We start from the raw sequence: 22109 nt of genomic DNA, 5'->3' as shown, positions 1-22109 counted from the left end.
GTTTCAAAGCCCTTTTTTCTCTGTGGGAGAAGAGTTCACGGTAGTGGTGGCGGAGGCAACAGAGGTGACGGGTGGTGGCGGAGGTGGGTATGGGTGTCGTGTACAAGTGGGAAGAGCCAGTGGAACTGGGCCTGAGAATGGCACTAACTATCCTTTCATGTCCTTGACTCAGCAACTTCAGGGTCTGTGTGGCTGACTCAGCCAACGCCACGGCCTCCCGTGTCCCCAAACCTGAACTCCAGGCCCCCAACCCCCTCGGCCCCGGGGAGAGGGGGAGTCCTTGCACCCCACCCCGTGCCCCCTCCAGAGTCTGAGCCACTTTCCCAGTTTTCTCACCCATCTCCTCTCCCCAGCCTGTTCACTGCCAGCAGCCCTGCTCCTGCCCTGCATGGGACCATGGTCCTGGCCACACCGTCTTCTCCTCTTCCTTGGCCCCTGCTGTGTTCATGACCATCCCTGCTCCCTCTCAGGGCCTCTCATTTCCAGGGCATCTCTCCATCTTCCTTAAATCTCGTTCTCCCTTGTCTTCCCAAAGCACCTGCCCAGAAAAACCCCAAGCCCCAAGAGCAGTCCAGCTGGTCCTCCGCAGGATGGGGAGCACTGCTGAAGAAAATGGCCCTGGTGTGTGGCTGAGGTTCCAGGCTCCTGCCCCAGCTGGACCGCACCCCGGTGCCAGGGACCTGCTTCCTCGGTGGCCCCAGGCACCCCCTCTCCCAGGCCCTCTGTCCTCAGCAAAATGCTCAGCTCTCCACCCTCTGGAACTAACTCCTCTCGTGCCCATCTCTGTGCATAACCTTACTTTTCTCCCTCCCTTCCTTTCCAGCAGACTCTAAACCCTGCTCAGAACTAGCTAGTCTCTCAACCAGCCTCCCTCTCACCCTCTTCAGAAACAGAGACATTTGATGGCGTGCCTGGGAGACTCAGTCAGTTAGGTGACCGACTCTTGGTTTCAGCTCAGGTCATGATCTCAGGGTCATGGGATCGAGCCCCGTGTCGCGCTCTGTGCTGAGCATGGAGCCTGCTTGGGATTCTCTCTCTCTCTGCCCCTTCCCCTGCTTGTACGCATGCTCTCTCTCTCTCTCTCTAAAAAAAAAATAAAAAAGAAACAGAGCTATGTCCTGAAAGACAGTTTGCCAAGCGCCAATTCTCAGAGTGACCCACTCCCCAAACCAGTATGTTAAGAATCGATTTGCCAAGTGACCAATTCCACAGATTTCCAAATCCCCCAAAACTTATTTATATTAATTATTTACAAAATGTGTAATAAGATGTGTTGCATTGGAAGTTTTGAAAGCTGTTAATGATATCTCTCAACATTTTGGCCTTTGGTTTTTATTTAGTTCAGAAGTTTTACTTTTGGTTTCTCCATCGTTTTATACTGGATTTATGGGTGTGGGATTCACATTTCTGAAGCTGCCTACTTTTCAAAAGTTACTTATAAAGGTTTGGGTAATGCATGAGCCTTTTTTTTTTTTTTTTAAATTTTAACCTTTGGTTTGCAAAAAAAGTGGTTTTGTCCTTCAAGTGTAATTTTACACCAATTTGCATTTTCTCAATTTTGTCAAAGTGGCTTGGCAGTCAGCCAGATAAAAGTTTCTTCTGCATGTTAATTTTCACATATCCATGACAACTCCCCCAGTGGCAAAATCCCAAAGCGGGAGTTATAGTTCAATTTAGGCACAAGTCTTTAAAATTAGAGTTGACAGTAAATGCAGTTGAGGGAAAACCCATCCATTGGCACCAAAAACATACAGTGCACTCAAGGAGTGCCCCACTTCTGAAATATGGAAACCCACAGAAAACTGACATTTGCCAGAGACGGGTTGAGAAATCTATAGGAAAACGTCTGGTGAAAATAGACCTGACAACTTGTAAACCAAAAGAAACTGCTAGATGTAAGTGAAACAGAAAAATTAATCTATGGGAAAATCTTCAGTGTTGTGGAAACCAAAGCACACAAATTGCTATAAATTTTTAAGTAATTAACTGAAACAACTCTTGGGTGAATTCCAGGGATCACTCATCAGGGAAATTGGTTCTCTAGCAAAATGATTTTCAACAAATTGGTTATTTGGTAAATTGACCCATTTTCTTTCACCTCTCCACCTTTCCTGGTCTCTCCCTCAGTAAGGCAAGCATCAGTACCAAGGGCTCCTACACCTGCCAGCTTCCTGCCTGTTACAGTCCATGACATGCGCTGGACCCTCCTCCCAGTTAGTGGGAAGAAGGGCTGGGCCACCCTGGCACTGACAGGGTGCTCAGGGAAGCACTTTTGACCTGGCACCTTGTAACCTCTTCTGCCCAACCAACAACCCCTCATTCACATCTAATTCTTCTGGCTGTTTTCTTCTCTTCTCCCCACAGGGATCTAAGGCCTCCTGTCCCTAATTGAGACCTCTACTCTCTAAAAGTGAATGGGCATGACTGGCTTTTACTGAGATTTGAGGTTACCTGGCCAAACAGGTAAGTTCAAGTAGAATCCTAGTCAATCCTGTCCTTCCAAGGCCTGGCTTGGCTGCCCCTGGGCCTTTCTCATCCCCCCTTTCTCTCCAGGTGTGCTGTTTGGACCCTCCCCTTCTCAGCACCCCCTCCACGATGCTCATTCTTCCTTCCTCTCTCTGGTCCTTCTTCAACCCCGTTGAGTTTTTTGGTAGAACACCCTTCATCCTGTCCTCTCTATTTCCACACACAGTTGGGAGAAAACTCACTTTCCAGAGCCAACCAGGCTTCCAAAGCTGTCGTGCCAAGAAAAAGAAACCATGCCACTCCCCTAGGAAAAGGTGGCTGTATTTCTACATATTGCAAATTAAAGAAATCCTCCATGCCTCAACATGAAATCTCCCATCTTGACACGACCTCTCTCCTGACCTCACATTCCCCTCTCATCTTGACTTCTCACAGCCAAGCTTCCTGGACCAGCTGCTAGTACTCACTCTTTCTCCTTTGTCCCAGTGCAGTAGATACTTCCTGATCTTTTTCTTACTTGCCTTCCTTGCAACATCTGACATGAGTAGACACCTACTTCCAGAAACTCTTTTGTCTAACCGCTCTGACCAGGGCTTCTCAATCTCTTTTGTGCTGTGACCCGGGCTTCAGCCATAGGACTCACCTCCTCCATAAGCAGGCCCTGAGTAGTCCCACCCACCCAGGTACTTAACCACCTCGTACATGCTGTTATGGGGTCTCGGTCTCTGGGCAACTCAGAACAACACTTGGATATCTCCTTGTTGTCTAGAATTCAACAGATACAAACTGAACTCATCTTCTTTCCCCCAAATATGCGTCCATTGCCTAAACCAGGAAGCTCCCTCTTCTAGCACTACCTAATCTGAGCAGGGCAGATCTCTTCTGTGAAAAGCCACTCCATGTTCCCTCCACGTTCACCACCACTGCTTCCACTTGGGCATAGGCATTCACCACTTCCTCCTTGGGGTAAGACCATTACCCTTGGCCTTTCTACCTTTTAATCTATACCCAACACAGCTGCCAAAGGGATCTTTCCTAAATGCAAAGCTAGCCATCCCTCCCTCCCCTGGCTTGCCCGAAATCTTTTATGAGGCTCAGAGATTTTCACATAACCTTTCAAGCACACAGGGCCTTTTGTAATTTAACATCTGTCTTCTCTCTCTTACTCAAATTCAAACTCAGCCTAGGCTCCATGTCTTCTGGGAAACTTGCCCTCCCTTCAGCCCACATGACTTTGGTCATGGACTTCGTTGTCTGTGAGCTTCTAGAGGGCAGGCCAAGTTTAAGTTGGCTTCATCTCCAGAGTCTAGCACACAGTAGGAATTTGATAAAGTTGGATAAAGAGAACAGGAAAATCTCAGACTTCTCAACTCATGATATCCCAGTACAGACTTTGACAATGTGTGGGAGGAAGAAATAGGGAGCCTTACAGGGAATCCCCAAAGTCCAAAGGAGCCACAGTATGGCCGAGCCACTTTCTGAGGGCAAAGGCAATCAAAGGAAGTGCAACCTTTCCTTCTAATTGGGGAAGATGTAATTTCATTATTTTATCTCCTCCATACTCTGCTCAAGGAGGCTGCTACCCTGGCAAGTGAAGGTGGTTTTGCTGGAAGGGTCTGTCCTGCTGTGAAGGTAGTCAGTGGGTGCTTGGACAGCATAAAGGTGCCACAAACATTTGGTTGATTGTGCACACACAGTACATTTGACTGCCTCAGGCAGGGGACACATTTTGTATGCCAAGACCTTCCCTTCTGCCCCATCATGCTTGAATTAGAGAGACTCTGGCCCCTTATTGGCTTATGAGGGGCCAAGCATGGTGCTATGGTGGCAGTTGGAGGGGATGAGTGGCTTAGAGTCTTCTTTGGTGAGGCCACCAGCCCTTAAGCAGCCTTGTTTCTGGGTCACCCCTTAAATGTCACTGACCAAACACAGTCCACGTGGATCAAAAGTTTTCCCAAGCTAGTGCCCACTGGGCACTCCGGGTATAAAGGTCCCAAAAGGGCAACCAAGATGGAGGGAGCACCTGGTGCCCAACTCCAGCCCAACAGGCCAATTCCCAAAGACAAGAGAGACGTGCACCTAATTCACCATGACAGGATAGAACCCTTGCCAGGTCCTCTCTGAGAGAGGGGGTAACCACTTCAAAACAAAAATAAAGCTGGATCTATACAACATGGCATTTCTGGCATCAGTGGGTAGAAGTGACAAGTCTGCCAAGGCTCTCTGAAGCATGGCAGGCTTGGCATCAATGGCTAGAGGTGATGAGCTTGCAGAAATTTGGCAAAAAATAGTCTTTCAAAGGTATAAAAACCAAAGGGAAAGACAGCAAAGCACTTAACTGGCTTAGAGCCACAGTGACTTAACTAGTCTAAGGAAAGTATTCAACATTCACATTTGTAATCGAATTGAAATAGCAACAAAGAACCATGTTTTGGCCTCATACATGAACAAAAATTAACACTTTAATGATAATTTGTATGTTGGCGAGGATATGGTAAAAATCCTATTTTCCCACATTGCTCTTGACAGTGTATATTTGTACAATCTCCCATGGAGGGCAATTTATCATTATGTGTCAAGAACTGCAAGAGTTCATGACCCTCTCTCCAAGAAAATAACCCAAGATATGGAGGAAAGCTTCATCAGAGTGTTAATTGTCATTCTGATAGACGTATCAAGTGCTCAAGTTATAGTTCATGACAAATGTTTTAATTCTGTGTTGTGTATTAAAATGAAGGACTGTGAGAACAACGTAGGAGGAGTGGCTGTGGCCACCAGAAGACGTGACGCCATGTGCAGACAAGGATGACAAGTGAGTGAAACAGCCTTCACAGGAAAGGGGAACCCAAGTAAATCCCCCAGAATGATAACTGGGGTTGTGTCTGGGTGTGAAAGGGGTGGAGGATTATTCTTCCTTTTTCAAATGTAGTATGTGATATTATAATCAAACCTCTGTGATAGGGACTTGAGGGTTGCTAGGTGGAGATAAAAAGGGCACCTGAGAACCCTTCCCAGAGGAGGCAGGAAGGAGACTCAGGAAGGACAGGGTGGCCTGACCTTTGAGGGACTAGATTTTGCTTTGGTGTGGACTGGGCAGGGTGCAGGCTGGGTGCAGAAGCAAGGACAAGCTGACCTTAATTGCGGAAATGTTGGAGAACTCACATCAGGCCTCTTTGGGAAGGCGTCTGGCTCTAAAATGAGCGATCTCTGAACACATTTGGTGTAGGCCTGTGAGGACCCCAGGCGGAACCTGAGAATGTTATGTCAACTCCAAGGAACTGGTGGGGAAGAAGGCCAAGGAGAAGGAAGGGGTGGGGGGCTTGGAGGCTCTCATGGGCAGTGACAGTCACAGTAGCTGGGGTTGGGCTTGCTGAAGAAGGCAGCCGACTCCTCCAGTGGAAGGGAAATGGAGTGTGGCTCTGAGGTGTGTTCGTGATTGTGTCTTCAGAGAACAGGCTGAAGTTGAGGGAGTCACTGGGCTGGGTGTATAAGACATACATGTAGCCCAGACCCTGGTATCCGAACTTCACATAGTAAGAGTTAGCTGAGTCTATGGAAGGATAAATAAGTGAATGCACAAGGCTCTATGCACCGCCCTGCGGTGTAATCACATGGTCTCAATTGTATCCGTAATTGTCTCATCAGAACCCACCTGTGTCACTCGCATGTGTCACTGCAACTAGCTCTTAGAAACATCAAATCATTTTGTTAAATACAGATCTTCCTCAACTTCAGATAGGGTTACGTTCTGATAAACCCATTAGTTTTTGTTTTTTGTTTTTCTTTTCTTTATCTGACAGAGAGAGAGCAAGCAGGGGGAGCAGGAGAGGGAGAAGCAGGCTCCCCGCTGAGCAGGGAGCCCAACTGGGGGCTCGATCCCAGAACCCTGGGATCATGACCTGAGCCAAAGGCAGACGCTTAACCGACTGAGCCACCCAGGCGCCCGTGATAAACCCATTGTAAGCTGAAAATATTGTAAGTCAAAAACGCATTTAATACACTGAACCTACCAAACGTCACAGCTCAGAACGTGCTCAGAAGACTCACATTAGCTGACAGTTGGGCAAAATCATCTCACGCAAGGCCTATTTTATAATCAAGTGTTGATTATTTCATGTCATTTATTGAATACTGTACTGAAAGTGAAAAACAGAATGATTGTTTCCATTGGTTACCTCGACGATGCCGGGACTGCTAGGAACCACAGTTCCCTGATGGGGCTGCATATCATGAGAGAGTATACACCGTGTATCACTAGCCCAGGAAAAGACCAAAATTCCAAGTTCCAAGTGTGGTTTCTACTGAATGCTTATCGCTTTTGTGGCCATCCTAAAGTTGAAAGGTCATAAATCAAGCCATCTAAATCGGGAACTGTCTGTAATCCCTGCTGAGAAAATTTACCAGTCAACCAGAAATCATGAATGGAGATACCGTGAGCTCCTTAGAGTTAAACTTTGTACAATACAAAAGAAGCCCAACCCAGATTTCTGTCATCCCAGGGAGGCCCCATCTACTCCCTATCCCTCCACACAGGTGATTATTCTTGGTTCCTGTCTGATGTTCTACTGGGGCTAACGTTACAAAATCAGGGCATCGTAGTTGAAATGGCTACAATACATAATTGTGGGGCGACAGAGAAGGGATCATCCATAAAGTGAGAAACAAACCTGAATGTAAGTGCAGACAAGAAAATATGCAAAATGAAGGGAAAACCACTTCATCTTCATGATGTGTGTTCTATGGTCCTCTTTGCACTGGGAGTGACTTTAACTCACCAGTTTATTTGCATATGGACAAAAGGGAACCTAAAACACTTTCATTATCTTAAAAGAGCAATTAGCCAAAAAGAATGTTCCTCCTGACAGCAATTAGTCTTGGCCAGCCTCCTCGATGCTCCCCAGGCCATTGCTTTGCTGAGTCATCCTGCTAACTGGGGCCCCTCAGACCCAGAGCCCAACAGCCATCTGCTCACCAGAGGGGCGGAGGGCCGGCTGCCCGCAACCACCGAGCTTTAGAATCTTGTGATTGGGGTTGTTCTCCCTGCTGTCAGGGGTTTTGTTGTTGGTGTTGACCTTAGAGAAGAGGCATCTTATTTATGTAGAATTACATATTTAGGTAAAAATCCATATTTAAGATCTTACTTAGACTATGGATAAAATTGGCATAATCTTGGAATCCAAAGACTCTTCTGTTTCATCTGGTTTTACCTTCTGCTTCTAAACAGCTGTTTGTTCTGTTTGATAAAGATTTCGAAGTAGACTGCTTGAGTGAAAAAGAGGAAGCAGCAGAATAATGCGTGTATTATAATGCCTGTCTGTCTACACACAAACACACACACACCCCCACACACGCACATGTATGTAAAACTCTGAATGGCTTATAGAAGACAGTCATTTTCTAAATCTTGCTTTCCTCTAACGTGTGATTATTTTACATTGAGTTTATATTACTTTTACAATTAAAACTAATAAAGATCACATGTTAAAGACGATCAGACACTAAGATACTCTTTGCAGGGGAGGTTTTCCTAGTAATGAAATATCTTCCTAGTTAAGCTACATACACTCTCTCATCACAATTTATTCTCATTTCCTTTGTTTTTTGTTTTTCCTGGAAATGAAGTGGTCATCGTCTTCTCTAGATCAGGGGGACTATGCATTTGTTTTTACTTTTTGTTGTGAAAATCTCAAACAAAGGAAGCAAAAGGGTCTACTCAAGCCCCATGTCCCTATCATCAGTTTCCATAATTATTCACTTTCCACCGTTCTGATTTTCTCTTTACCTTCTTCATCTATCTTCTACTGACACCTCAACCAAACTAATCTATATATAGTTCTTTTTGGTTTTGAGGTACATTTTATATACCGTAAAATGTATAAATCTTAACATTAAAATTTTGAAAAATAGATAGGACTGTGCAACCCATGCCCTTATGAATATACAAAACATTCCAATCAGCCGAAACAGTGCCTGCATCCCCCTTCACGGTCAGTCTCCACCTTATTTGAATATTTTTCCAAAGAGGTTTAATGGATGGCACAACATGCTCAGCATCATCAGCTTTTAGGGAAATGCAAATTTAAATCACAATGTGATAACATTACACATATTTTAGGATGGCTAAAATGAAAAAGACTGACCACGGCAAGTGTTGGCAAGGATATAGAGGAAGAGAATCCTTATGCACTGCTGGTGAGAATAGAAAATAATACAACCACTTTGGAAAAACAGTTCAACATGCACCTACCACGTGTCCCAGACATTTAATTCCAAGAGAAAAGGAAGTACAATGTCCACACAAAGACTTGAACACAAATGTTCATAGTGCCTTTATTTGTAAGAGCCTCAAACTGGACACAACCCAAATGTCCACCCACAGAGGAATGGGGAAAAAAATGTGGCACATCAATACAATGGACTACTACTCGGGGAAAAAAAAAAAAAAGAAAAAGAAAAAAATGATTTATTGATAAACACAATATGGATAAATCTCAAAAACAGGGGTGCCTGGGTGGCTCAGGTGGTTAAGCGCCCGACTCTTGATTTCTGCTCAGGTCATGATCTCAGGTCCTGGGATGGAGCCCTGCATTGGGCTCTGTGCTCAGCGGGGAGTCTGCTTGAGGATTCTCCCTCTCCCTCTGCCACCTCCCCCTGCTGCTTGGGCTTTCTCTCTCTCTCTCTCAAATAAATAAATAACAAATAAATTTTTAAAAAAAATCTCAAAAACAATTACGTTGAGTGAAAGAGGCCAGACCAACAAAAAGGCTACATACTGTATATTCCATTTATGTAAAACTGTAGAAAATGAAAATCTATAGTGAAATGAAACAAAGAAGTAGGGATGGAGGGGGAAGGGCAGGGAGGCCTGGGAGAGATTACAAAGGTGCATGAGGAAACTGCTGGGGTGATGGCGATGTTCACTGTATTGACTGTCGGGATGGTTTCGTGGATAAACACATACGTGAAAATTTAAACAGTACGCTCTAGGGATGTGCAGTATTTTGTATGTCAGTTACACTGCAATAAAGCTGCTTCAAGAAAATAAGGCAATGGAGAGTATCAAGACTCTGCTCTCATATGACTGTTCTCTCTCTGGCCTGCAAACAGGTGCACACAAAATCTACACGTTGACCTGGAGCCTGCTTGACAACATCTCTGCAGCGTGATGCAAATCACTGAGAGAAAGACAATAGTTATGTTAGAAACCACCAGAATATGGTTGTTTCCACACACCTTTTTTTTTTTCGTTTTCAGATCTGGGTTGTCTGTAGCACGTGGCTGCCAGTTAACCCCACGTGGGGCTTTTCTCTTTGGTTTAGAGAATCTGAACTCGAGCTCTGCTGGACTTAAGTCCCTGTGGTGGTTCGTGGGTGTGGAAAGTACCTATGGCTGACCACAAGCTAGTTCCCTAAGATTCTATCAGTGTCAAAACTAGCTGCTGCATCCTAGGTTGTTTGCTTAAAAAAGAAAAAAAAAAAATCCCACGGTCTTCACTTCGACCACTTCTAAATAATCTATAGGACATACTTCTTTTCTGTTCTCATAATTTCCTAACTTTTAAGATTTTGCTTTTTTCACTCTGTGGGAGATCTTGTCTCACTAGAGAATGGTTCCAACATTATGCTCAGTCTTGCCTTCCCTCTTCTGCTTCCCTGAGCAAACCTCCCAGCCCAACTGTTGTGAAGGGGCCCACACTGAAGGGCTGTTCTTGGCACCCCAAATGTACCAGGTCTTGTCACTAAGGTGGCCCCGTCTGGGCATAGCCATTTGAAGCAGCAGTCTACTTCTTACTGGAAAATCTGGTGCCTTTGCAAGAGCTTTCCTAGAATTAACCACACCAAGGGGAGGTGGGGAGGTGGGGCAGAGTGCCAGGGGCCTGGGTGTACAGAACCCCTCATCAGCGTTGCACCTCATCTCTGCTATAACGTCCTGAGGGAACCACTGGACTTTGTATCTGTAGGAGAAGGGGAAGAGAACAGTGACGGCATTTCCTGTCCCTTTCCGGAAAAAGATGCCCTGCCAGAGCAACATTCCAGCAGACTTCTAAGGTCAGTATCACCCCATGTTACAGATGAAGCTCAGAGAGCCTCAGCAGCTCACGTGCCCCAAGTCTCAGAGAGATGGGGCAGAGCAAGGATTAAAACCCAAGCCAGTCTGGCCAGAGGACCCACGTGCCTTCCTCAACTCAGCATGCCACCTCTGCCGGGTCACCACCAATCATCACAACCACTGTGTTCCCACCACTTACCCGCACTGCCGGGTCACCACCACTCACCATATCACCCGGTCATCACTCCCCACTACTGCCTACGGGTCACTAGTGCTTTATAATCACATTGACAGCCACTGGTGGATTTCGGTCATCAGTATTTTCTAGGTAATTGATACATTAGGTGTTCAGTTGCAAGACATATGCAATTTCCACTGGATATTTTCTGGAGGATCTGACAGATCTAGACTCAACTGTAGGACCTTCCAAGATATGACATAACCATATAGAAGGCTGAGCCTCCTGGATGTCGGGAATGCTGTGTCCTTATCCTCCAGGTTTCCCTATAGATAAATCCATTTGTCTACAAAGTCAAGGAGGCAGGCAGGGGACACTCACATAGAACCTTTCAGGCTGGGGTAAGGAGTCTGGACGTCAGTTTAAGACGGAGTTTTGCACAGGAGGGGTGATATGATCTGGACTTCCGAGAAAGGAAGCTTAGCGACAGCAGCCCAGAGTCCACTGCAGTGGCTCTGGCAAGAGAGGGTGGGCACCTTGGACTTGGGTGTGCTGGTAAGAAGGAAAGAAATGGATACACTCAAAAATCATTTCAGAGGCACAGGCAAACTAGACTTAATGAAGAGCTGGATGTGAGGAGTGAGGGTGAAGAGAAGAACCAAAGCTGACTCATAGGATTTTGTCTGGAAAAACTTGAAAAGCCAAGACAAGACAAGAAAGAGTGAGGTAAAATCAGATTTGGGGAAATCTTGTGCTTTGCTTGAGACAAATCTGAATTAGAGATGCCTGTTAAAATCAAAGTAGAAAAGACCATGCATATGTGTGTATGGGCTCTGAACGGACACAGAAATTCAGGAGTCAGGAGCTCAGAGATAGCACTTAAAATAGCACGAGTGGATGAGATCACCAAAGAGGCAGTGTGCAGAGAGAAGAAAAGTGAGGTGGGAAATGAACTCTGGACGCCGCAGGACTTAGAGAAGAGTCAACAGCTGTGGCCATGAAGGCTAAGAAGGAGCAGGAGGAAAGCAAAGAGTGTGTGGTGTTCTGGAAGCAGAGAGAATAAAGGGCATCCGGAAGGAGGACTGTCAATTGTGTCAAATAAGATGAAGACAGACCTGCCCACTGAATTTGGTAGCAATAAATCACAGCACATTGCCATATAAATGGTTACATCTAAGCTACCGAAAAGAATATTATTTATTCTCCATATATGTAATAAGTACTACTATGTGCCAGATAGTCTTTCAGGGCAGTGGGGTATAGAGATTCATAAGACATGCTCTCTGCTCTCAAGGAGTTAACAGTAATGAGGAAGAAAGAGGCAATAACCAGTATTTTCATTGCTTTGTTATCCCACTGATCTTGCAACAGTCTGGTACATCGGTTTGTGCCATTTTGCCATTTTACCAATAAGGAAAGCGAAGCAGAGGGAGGTCAAGATATGCCTCAGATATTCAATGACAAAGCCAAGGCTTGACTCTAACATCAGACTTCCAAACGGGAATTCCCAAACATGATTGGGAAATGGCCAAGGACCAGGCATCTTAGCACTAGGAGGACCACTCATCTGAAATACAGATGCACCTAGGATAAGCCTGATGCTTTCTTGTCCCGTCAGCGCAGACTCAGATCAAGTGCCCACAGCCACCCACCCAAGAGTCTTAGATAAAAATGTCTATACCTACACTGATAAAGGTACCAAAATAATTCAGTGGGGGACAGGAAGTTCTTTTCTTTTCTTTTTTTTTTTTCTTTTCAATAAATATTTCTGTGGTGCCTGGGTGGCTCAGTTGGTTAAGTGTCTGCTCAGGTCATGATCCCCAGGGTCCTGGGATGGAGCATAGTCCGCTCCCTGCTCAGAGGGAAGTCTGCATCTCCCTCTCCCTCTGCCCCTCCCCCACCACATGCGCGTGCGTGCTCTCTCTCTCTCTCTCTGTCACTTGCACTCTCTCTCAAGTAAATAAATCAAATCTTTAAAAAAATGTTTCTGAAGCAACTAGATATTATATGGGAAAAAAAATCCTGACAACTACCTCACACTACACACTAAAATTAATTCAAGTTGGATCATAAACCTAAGTGTAAAAACTAAAACTTTATAGTTTAGTTTCTAGAAGAAAACATGAGAATCTTTCTGTGATGTTGGGGGTGGGCAAAGAATTCTCAGGACACAAAAAAAGCAGTAACCATGAAATTTAAAAAGAGGTAAATGTGAGGGGGCGCCTGGCTGGCTCGGTCGGTAGAGCATATGACACTTGATCTCAGGGTCTTGAGTTCAAGCCCCACAATTGGGTATAGAGATTACTTATAAAAAATATTTTAAAACCAAGAAAATACACAAAATACTTTGGGGCGCCCGGGTGGCTAAGTTGGTTAAGCATCTACCTTCGGCTCGGGTCATGGTCCCAGGGTCCTGGGATCGAGCCCCGAATCAGGCGCCCTGTTCGGCGGGGAGCCTGCTTTTCCCTCTCCAGATCCCTGTGCTTGTTTCCCTCTCTCTCTCTCTCTCTCTGTCAGATAAATAAAATCTTAAAAAAATAAATAAAAAAGAGGTAAATGTGACTTCTGTTTATTAAAAGGCATCATTACAAAAGAGCAAAGGCCAGCTAAAAACTGGGAGAACCTCTTCATTACACATTTAGCTGACTGACAACTCAAATCCAGAATGTAGAAATTTCTTCACTTAACCACCAGTGGTCTTGATTGCATGCCCCTACATCACGCTCTTCCAGCTTTGGGAAAGGCCCTCCTGCCTGAGGAGGGTGCCCCTGACTGGCGGAGAGATGATGTTCCCTCAGCCATGTTGATCCCAAGAAGATGAGGACTTTGGGAACAAAGATTTTTGAAAAATTAAAGCCAGTTCATAGGTTCGTTTTTCTTTGCAAGTGGCAGCCAGGAGAAGAACCAGAGGTGCTGTGGTTCAGGACTCCAGACTTGCCCTGACATTTTTTTGCCAGGATTCTCCAGAGACACAGGACCAATAATTGTGTGTGTGTGTGTGCAGGTGCGTGCGTGCGTGCGTGTGAAGAGACTTATTTTGAGGAATTGGCTCACGTGCTTACGGAGGCTGGTAGGGTGGGTTGGCATCTCCTGGCTGGAGATCCAGGAAGAAGGCAAGCAGTCCGCTGGCAGAATTCCTTCTTGTTCCAGGCAGATGTGTCTTTTGTTCTACTCAGACCTTTAACTGATGGGATAAGGGCCACCTACATTATGGAGGGCAATCTGCAATACTCAAAGTCCACCCACGAAAATGTAAATATTATCTAAAAACGCCCTTACAGAAACATCCAGAATAAGGTTGGAGCAGATATTTAGGTACTGTGGCCCAACCAAGTTGACACAAAACTAACCACTGCCCCAAGTGTGCTACTGAATTCTACCCACCTAGTGGAGACATGATCAGAGACTGACGATTCTCACAGAGTTTGGATGCAGCTATGACAAGCCCACAACATTACTGCCAGGCAGGAAATGGGTCGGAAGTTGAGGCAGGAAATAGGAAAGCTGGTTTTCAGCTTTATGAGATGTGCTCCCGTTGGTGGAAGGTTGTGTGCCTCCGGTGGATTGAGGGAAAGATTAATTGATTCAGGGACATAAAATCAAGACAACTGGATAGCCTCGTGAGGCTCTCAGAAGAAAGAATCTAAAAGCATAAGGGAGACAAAATCAGGTTTACCTGATGGCCACCGTGTCTGAGTAGAAACTGGTGGATGGGGGCGCCTGGGTGGCTCAGTTCGTTAACTGACTGCCTTCGGCTCAGGTCATGATCCTGGAGTCCCCGGATCGAGTCCTGCATCGGGCTCCCTGCTCAGCAGGGAGTCTGCTTCTCCCTCTGACCCTCCCCCCTCTCATGCTCTCTCTATCTCATTCTCTCTCTCAAATAAATAAATAAAATCTTTAAAAAAAAAAAAAAAGAAACTGATGGATGAACGAAGACAGCATAACAAAGGCAGCCCACACAGGAGGAACCCAAAGATATGATTAAGTGCTGTTTAGGCACAGATTGACCAAAACCAGGGGCTACTGGAGAAAAACAAAAATGAGCATGACATAAGATTAAAAATGTCAAAAAGTCCCACAGTGGTCTGCCTTTCCTCGTGGGATTATAAAGAACTGTAGCAGAACACCAGCCAAAAATGGCAAAAGAAAGACAGGCTGCAAAGAAAACTCAGGAAGCCCAGCCCACTGAAGAGGGAACTTTGGGGTCCAATGCATACTTGGTGATGTGCCAGTCTGTGGACCCTCTTGTGGACCCCTAACCTTCCCCATCTGCACATATGCACGTAATATAGATTAAGTAAGTGAGGGTAGGAGCTCTTTGCCCAAATTCCATTATCTTACACTGTATCCCAGAATTCCTGTTGGTTTTGTAGGAAATATAACTACTGTAATGGATCTAAAAAATGCACAAATGGTATTCCGTATCTGAAAATTGTTCTAATTAACTTTTGATCTTTTGCCCAGTTAAAGACTTAATTTTTTGTAATGTCAGGTCTTGTTTAAACTATATCTTATTTCTTCTCATAATAGAAATTTGTCTTCAGTTTTGATACCTAATTGCTTTGAGGATTTTAATACCGAATTTTGTTTCTTTGTTTCTTTCTTTTTTTTAAGGTGGGGGGGGACAGTGGGAGAGAGAGAATCTTAAGCAGACTCCACCCCCAGCATGGACCCAGATGTGCGACTCCATGCAGGGCTTGATCTTACAACCCTGAGATTACGACCCTGAGAGCACAACCCGAGCCTAAACCAAGAGTCAGACGCTTAACCAACTAGTGACTCAGGTGCCCTGGAATTTTGTTTCTTATCTTTTGTTTGATATAATTTGAAAAATTATGGTTTTAATGCAGATAATCTGGAAGGGACAAAAGTATAATTCCTAGCAATTTTCATATTGCTGCCAGTAGAAAAGTAATAAACCATGCCAATTTATTTTGGCAAAAACATTTTTTTAATGGACAGGTACCTCACAAAAGAGGATAACTAAATGGCCAATAAGCCCATGAAAATGTTCTCGACCCATTATCATCAGGGAAATGTAAGTTAAGACCACAAAAGAAGTAACACCCATGCAAATGGCTAAAGACAGACCATATCAAGTGTTGACAAATATGTAGACCAAGGGGAATTCTCACTCCTGGTAGTAATGCAAAATGGTACAGTAACACTGGAAACATTTTTGGCATTTTCTAGTAAAATTAAACATTCACCTCCTGAGTCATGCAGCAACTCCACTCCTAGGTGTTTATCAAAGATAAGTGACTGCAAATGTCCACCAAAATGTTCATAGGCTTTGTTTGCGATAGCTAAAAACAATACACAACCCACCTATCTATCCAAAGTCTACTGAGACACAATCCAGTTGTGCTAAAGCCGTTCAGTGGAAAACTACTCAGCACTGAAAAACAACAAACTAGTGATCATGCAAACTTGGATAATCTCAAAAACATGACGCTGGGTGAAAAAAACTGGACACAGAAAATCTGAACACTGTATGATTCCATTTTTATAAAGTTCGAGAACTAGGATGATAGAAATCAGATAGTGGTCCCCTCTATCGGGGGGTGGGTGATGGACATGCTCCAGATCTTGATCTTGATGCTGGTGGTCGTGGAAAGGGGGAAATACATAAATAAGCGTGTACATTTTACTGCATGTAATTTACATCTCAAATTTAGTAAATGCTGAAGGAACTAAGTGGGGGGCGGGGGAGCTATGCTTTTTTCCACCATCGACCATGTGTCAGAAGGGATCTCTGCTGGAGGATGGATTGAGGCTCTAGCAGCCTGGGGGGTCTAGAGCTGGCTTAGAGCCAAAGTTAGGCTGGTCTTCTCTTTAGCCAAGGAACCAGGGCCTCTCTCCACTTCACAGAGCAAGCCAGCCCCAGCAAGGGATGACGGGTTCTCTGTACAAAGTGCTGGAAGGCTGCCCCTCCCTTCGGTGTGGCCACCTCCTTGGCTAGCCTCCACAGGTCTCAGAAATCACTGACAGCACCTAACCAAAGCCCACAGGACTCTCCACGCCTGGCCACAATTAGATGACACCGGTGTGACCTCTCAAGGGGGAGGTAGGCCTGCTTTGAGGTTCTTTGCGTGGAACCAGAACCACCTGCCCCCCAGGTCTCCCCAGGCAGAACCAGAACCAGGGGTTAGCAGCAATGGGACAATTCTTACTTATTGGGCTACTCTGGGCTGGGCCTCAAATCTAGAGTTTTCTTTCTCATGTGTTGGTGCTTTTCACCCTCAGGGCAAGTCAGGATTCTTACTCCAAGGGGCAGATATCTGAGCCAGACAGGCGATGAAGGACTCTAGGCTCTGCTTACAACCCCTGGGCTCTGGGTTTCTGGACAGAACGTGCGCGACACTCAGTCCAGACATGAAGGTAAAAGAGCTGTAGTGGAAATCCCAAAGAAGGCAATTAAAATGTGTTAACCAAAACAGGAAACACTGGTGAGGTAAATGAGAGTGTATTTATCTTCAGCTGTGTGATTTTATCAATACTTTTATTGTTTGAAAAGTCATATTTTATTTTACTTTATTATTTTTTAAATAATGTAAACACTGTTTATTAGTTTAAATTTTAAGAATCAACCTCTGGGCAATGCTCAGAGGTCTCTTCTTTTACTGAGGTATAATTGACATATAACACTATATTAGTTTCAGGTGTACAACATAATGATTCGATATTTGTACACATTATGAAATGATCACAAGAAAAAAATTTTGTAACCATGGTGTCACAAATTTTATTATTAATTAATTTATTCTGAGAGGCAGGGAGGAGCAGAGAGAGAGGGAGAGAGAGAATCTTAAAGCAGGTTCCATGCCCAGCAGAGGACCTCAAACACCAGGCTCAATCTCAGGACCCTGAGATCATGACTTGAGTGGAAGTCAAGAGCTGGATGCTCAACGGACTGAGCCACCCAGAAGCCCCTATTTTTTTAAGATTTTATTTATTTATTTATTTGCTTGTTTGAGAGAGAGAGAGAGCGGGAAGGGGCAGAGGGGAAGGGAGGTAGAATCTGAAGCAGACCCTCCGCTGAACGGGAAGCCCACTTCTCCCCCTGCCTGCCACTCCCCCTGCTTGTGCTCTCTCTCTCTCTCTCTGACAAATAAAGAAGTTAAAAAAAAAAAAAAAGAAGTTATTTTCAAAACACCCAAACTTCACTTCTCACTTTTTCTAAATTCTTGTGTTCTTTCTATATGGGCATTTGGGGCAAGATTGAAACAAAGCACACACACTTTGTAACAATGTTGGAGCATCGGGTTCTTTGCTAGAGGCAAAAAAAAGGATTTTTACTTATAAGAGATGCTGTTTCCTGAAGGAGAGAGATCATCAGGCCCTGGCACCGGTTTACTTAAAAAGAATTAGGAAGGAATATCCTTTGTCTGTGGTGACAAAATATCTCCCACCACGAGCAAACTCACAGCAGCAGTACCCAGTGGGACAGGTTGTCACAGCAGGCCACTTCTCCGGATCCAAGAGGATTCTTGGGCACATACTTGGTGCTTCCATGGTGAACTGATGGAATGTGAGACTTAGGAACTTGCAAAGAACAAGGATAGTAGCCAGTAATCATCATCATCATGACCACCTTTTTTTTTTTTTTTGGTCCCAAGAAATGTGGGGACAAAATTAAATGATTTTGATTTCATTCATCCAGTCTCTTGTGGATAAAGCTTCCATGTGTCCTTATCTCAGGAAGGCTCTGTGGAGGGGCCTGGTTAATATGCTGTAGTTTCCCATTCTGTGGAGTAACACACAGCCATGACAAATAATGTTGTAGAAGAACACTTAAGGACTTGGAAACTTGTTCACAATAGAATCCTGAGTGGAAAAGAAGTCCATTTTCTAGCGTGCACACTGCAATGATCCCATTTTCCACGTCTACCTATCCAACTTCTTTATCTCCATTGGTGCATACACACATACCTACCTTTAAAGGATGTGCACCAAAATGTCAACAGTGACTATCTGAGTGTTTTATTTCCTCCTCCTTGTTTATATTATTTGCTAGGGTCTTTTTTTTTTTTAAAAGATTTTATTTATTTATTTGAGATAGAGTGAGAGAGAGAGAGAGAGAGGGAGGGAGAGGAGAGAGCCCAAGCAGGGGGAGTGGCAGGCAGAGGGAGAAGCAGGCTCCCCACTGAGCAGGGAGCCCGATGCGGGGCTCCATCGCAGGACCCTGGGATCATGAAATGAGCCGAAGGCAGACGCTTAACCGACGGAGCCACCCAGGCGCCCCTATTTTCTAGGTTTTGTATAAGATGTGTGTGAATTCTTATAAGGTTTAAAAAAAAAAAAAGCTAGCAAGAGACACTGAAGGAGCTGAGAACCCCAGGGGAGTAAACTGGCGGGTACGTCTACACCACTATGATTTGAAGTCCCAGCTTCTCGGGCAGGTAGCCCACAAGCAGAACCATTTGCTTGCTCCCCTGACTACCCCAAGTCAGACGTGAGAGCGAGACCCCTCCTACTGGCTCTAATGATTAACCTCAGTTACTGAGAATATTCTTGATATTTTCACATCCATATCTTCTCATTTCACTTTCTGGAAAGAAAGCATGGCCGAGTATTCAGAACCAGACACCAGCACGAGCAGTCCATTCAGGCTAGGAGATGAAGGAAACCCCAGCTTGCATCCGGGCAAGATCAACCCTGAACAGGCTAATCCTTTGGTGGCCCTGCAAACAGACATCTTTCCCATCATTTGCAGGGTTGTGACTTGCCGCTGTTTTGGGGGTGGCCCAGATGGTGGCCTTCCAGTGAGTGGGCACTGGACCACGGGCAGGGCTGATATGGCACCCTTCATATCATATAGCCCCGGGGCAGTGGCCAGCCCACCTTTCCCCTCAGCTCTGCCGGCCTTCCATTTACCCAGGAATGCCGGCCAGTACCAGAGAGAGAGAAGGGCCTGGAGGTCCAGGGAGCTGGGTGGGGTGGAGGGGGCGGGAGGGATGTCGCACAAGCAAGCCTTCACCTTATCACCTGCACACAGGGCTTTCAGAGAAGCTCTGCTGTGCAAGGCTGCACCAATTAAAGGTGTGCGTGGAACCTGCCCAAATGTCCAGCCCCTACTGTTAAGTGAGTCACACAGTTGCCAGAGTACAGACAAACAGGAAAAAGCTCACTAGAAGACGACTTCCTCAGGGGTGGGGATTGAGGTTTGTTTTGTTCACTGCTGTCTCTCCAGTGCCTAGAACACTGCCTGGCACAGAATGGGCATCCAATACATAAAATCATCACTGCGTGCATGAATGAATGGAACTTGCTAGTAATCAAAGAAATGTCCACTACAGTAGTAACGTGGCATTATTTTGTATATTAAGCTGCCCCAAAAATAACATATGAAAAATACACAATCCTGGTGAAATTTTATGAGATCTGCCATGTATCTGGTATTAATGACAATATGTAGTAATATAACTCTTGTGGAAAACAATTTGGTAATAGAGTCATTTAAAAGTTCCTACTCAGTAATTCTAGTCCTATACATTCATGTGAAACAAATAAACCAGAAAAAGGAAAACACTGCCTGTGTACAATATTCCTTAAAGTGTAGCTTATAATAGCAAAGAGATGGAGGTAATCAAGTAGCGAGCAATAGGGATGGTCAAATAACTTGTGGTTATTGAGGTTTGGATCGTAGTGTAGCAAAGTGATAATTAAAAAAAGCAGGATGTGAAAGTGTCCATATACAATGAGTGCAACCATAAAATATATTTTGGGGAAAAGCCTGGAAGGGTGGAAAGTTTATGGATCTTTTTTCCCCCCTCTCAATTTTGTCATGAAAATCTTTTTAACCAAAAAGAGCTTAACCAGGGGCGCCTGGGTGGCTCAGCCGGTTAAATGGCTGCCTTCGGCTCAGGTCATGATCCCAGGGTCCTGGGATCGAGCCCCGCATCGGGCTCCCTGCTCAGCGAGATCCTGCTTCTCCCTTTCCCCCTGCCTGCCTCTCTGCCTATTTGTGCTATCTCTCTGTCAAATAAATAAATAAAAAATCTTAAAAAAAAAAAAAAGAGCTTAACCAAGTAAGACCTGTTTCCATGACACCATTCACCAGTAAGCATGTATATGGCAGCTGGCCCAAGACACTCACCCACTTAGACTGTTCCCAAGGAAGTGGGAGTGGTCCCTCATCACCACGCCCTCCCTGCTCAGGTGGGTCCCCAGTCTCTGGGTATTACGCCACTGGACAGCAGAGCCACGCAAGTTTTAAGGCACAGTTTGCCATGGGGTCATTCACCCTTGAGTATCAAACAAGTGTAGCTATGGGAACATTATTTAGTATCGTCTGATCACAGATTGGAGAATGTTTGCCAGAAATAACCCTTTGGATGGTGGAAAAGCGGGCATGGTGGTTAAATAAACACTCTGGTGGTTAAATAAGCACTCTGGTTGCTTTTTATGGTAAAACCACGCCTGCATCAAGGCACATTTCTCTTCCTACTGCAGGAGGGCAGTATCCAGGTCATTTGCAAGGGGTATCAGGTGATTAAAATCTAAGAAGGGGGTACATCCTATGAAGAACCCTCAGATTCTTGCTGATTCAGTACTAGGTGGTAGCTCTTAATCTCACTGCACCCAGGAATCACTTGGAGAGCTTTAAAAATCGATCCCTGGCTCCCTCTTCCAGAGAATCTGATTACAGTGGTTTGGTGAACAGTCCAGGGCATTGGAAATTTTAAAAGCTCACAAGCCTAGACACAGCCAGGGTTGACATCCACTGTTTTGCGGTCTCAGTGGCCGAGATCTATGCTGAACATATTCAGATTGGGTCCACAGATGGGGCACGTTCTCCGCGCAAAGATAAGCAAGAATCCGCGTTCTGCTTTGCAAGGTTCTGCTGTCCTGCTCTTAGCTGTCACAGGAAGCAGAGCACAGGGTCAGGAGGCCCAGGGGGTTATGGCTTACTGAGCCAACAGGCTGGGTGCAAAGTATCACTCTATCACCTACTAGCTCTGCAAACTTGGGCAAGTCGCTCGCCCTGCCGGGCCTCCATTTCCCCATCTGAGAATGGGATGCTGTCGTCATGCCAGCCTCACAGGGTTCTTCAGGATGTGATGAGTCAGTGTGGGCAGATGCAGACACCTCAGGAAACGGGAATGCAGTTGTTCTCCGAGGTCGTCTGGCCATGTGGAAGAGTACTGTGACCGTTTGCATTCCCACAGAGCTGGGCCTCCCTTCTGACCACCCTTCCTGGACTGGAGAGAGACCTGCATACCTGCCCCTTATCTATTAAGTGAATTAGAAGCCTGGTGAATTAGTGGGTCTGTAATTTGCAGAATATAGGAAATGGAGAAAACGGGCAGAGGGCAGACGTTGATGTGAAACTCTCCGGAGATCTCCACCTTCAGAGTTAACACAAATGTATTTAGCAAGACTCGCAGCCCATGCTCAGAAGAGAACCCGACCG

The 22109-nt window shown here is 45.3% G+C and overlaps 1 protein-coding gene and 1 pseudogene across 24 annotated transcripts in view; one reads left to right on the top strand and one right to left on the bottom strand.

The window, feature by feature from the left end:
* The window catches only part of BCL2L11 (BCL2 like 11), a 145031-nt gene that overhangs the window by 53544 nt on the left and 69378 nt on the right, over positions 1-22109 (bottom strand). The gene's annotated exons all lie outside the window — the stretch shown is intronic.
* LOC118544625 (NADH dehydrogenase [ubiquinone] 1 alpha subcomplex subunit 1 pseudogene) overlaps positions 1-22109 on the top strand; it is a 297076-nt pseudogene that overhangs the window by 255341 nt on the left and 19626 nt on the right. For 2 of the 19 annotated variants that reach the window (XR_013441697.1, XR_013441698.1), the window contains exons 3-4: positions 2365-2463; positions 5204-5278. The exons of 4 other annotated variants lie outside the window; for them this stretch is intronic. The product of XR_013441697.1 is annotated as an NADH dehydrogenase [ubiquinone] 1 alpha subcomplex subunit 1 pseudogene, transcript variant X13 (transcript). 13 more of the 19 variants (XR_013441706.1, XR_013441696.1, XR_013441701.1 and 10 more) reach the window with 11 other exon arrangements.

This window comes from Halichoerus grypus, chromosome 10, assembly GCF_964656455.1.
Source record: "Halichoerus grypus chromosome 10, mHalGry1.hap1.1, whole genome shotgun sequence".
Lineage (NCBI taxonomy): Eukaryota > Metazoa > Chordata > Mammalia > Carnivora > Phocidae > Halichoerus > Halichoerus grypus.
The sequence above is the reverse complement of the archived record's forward strand: the minus strand, read 5'-3'. Positions and strand labels throughout refer to the sequence as shown.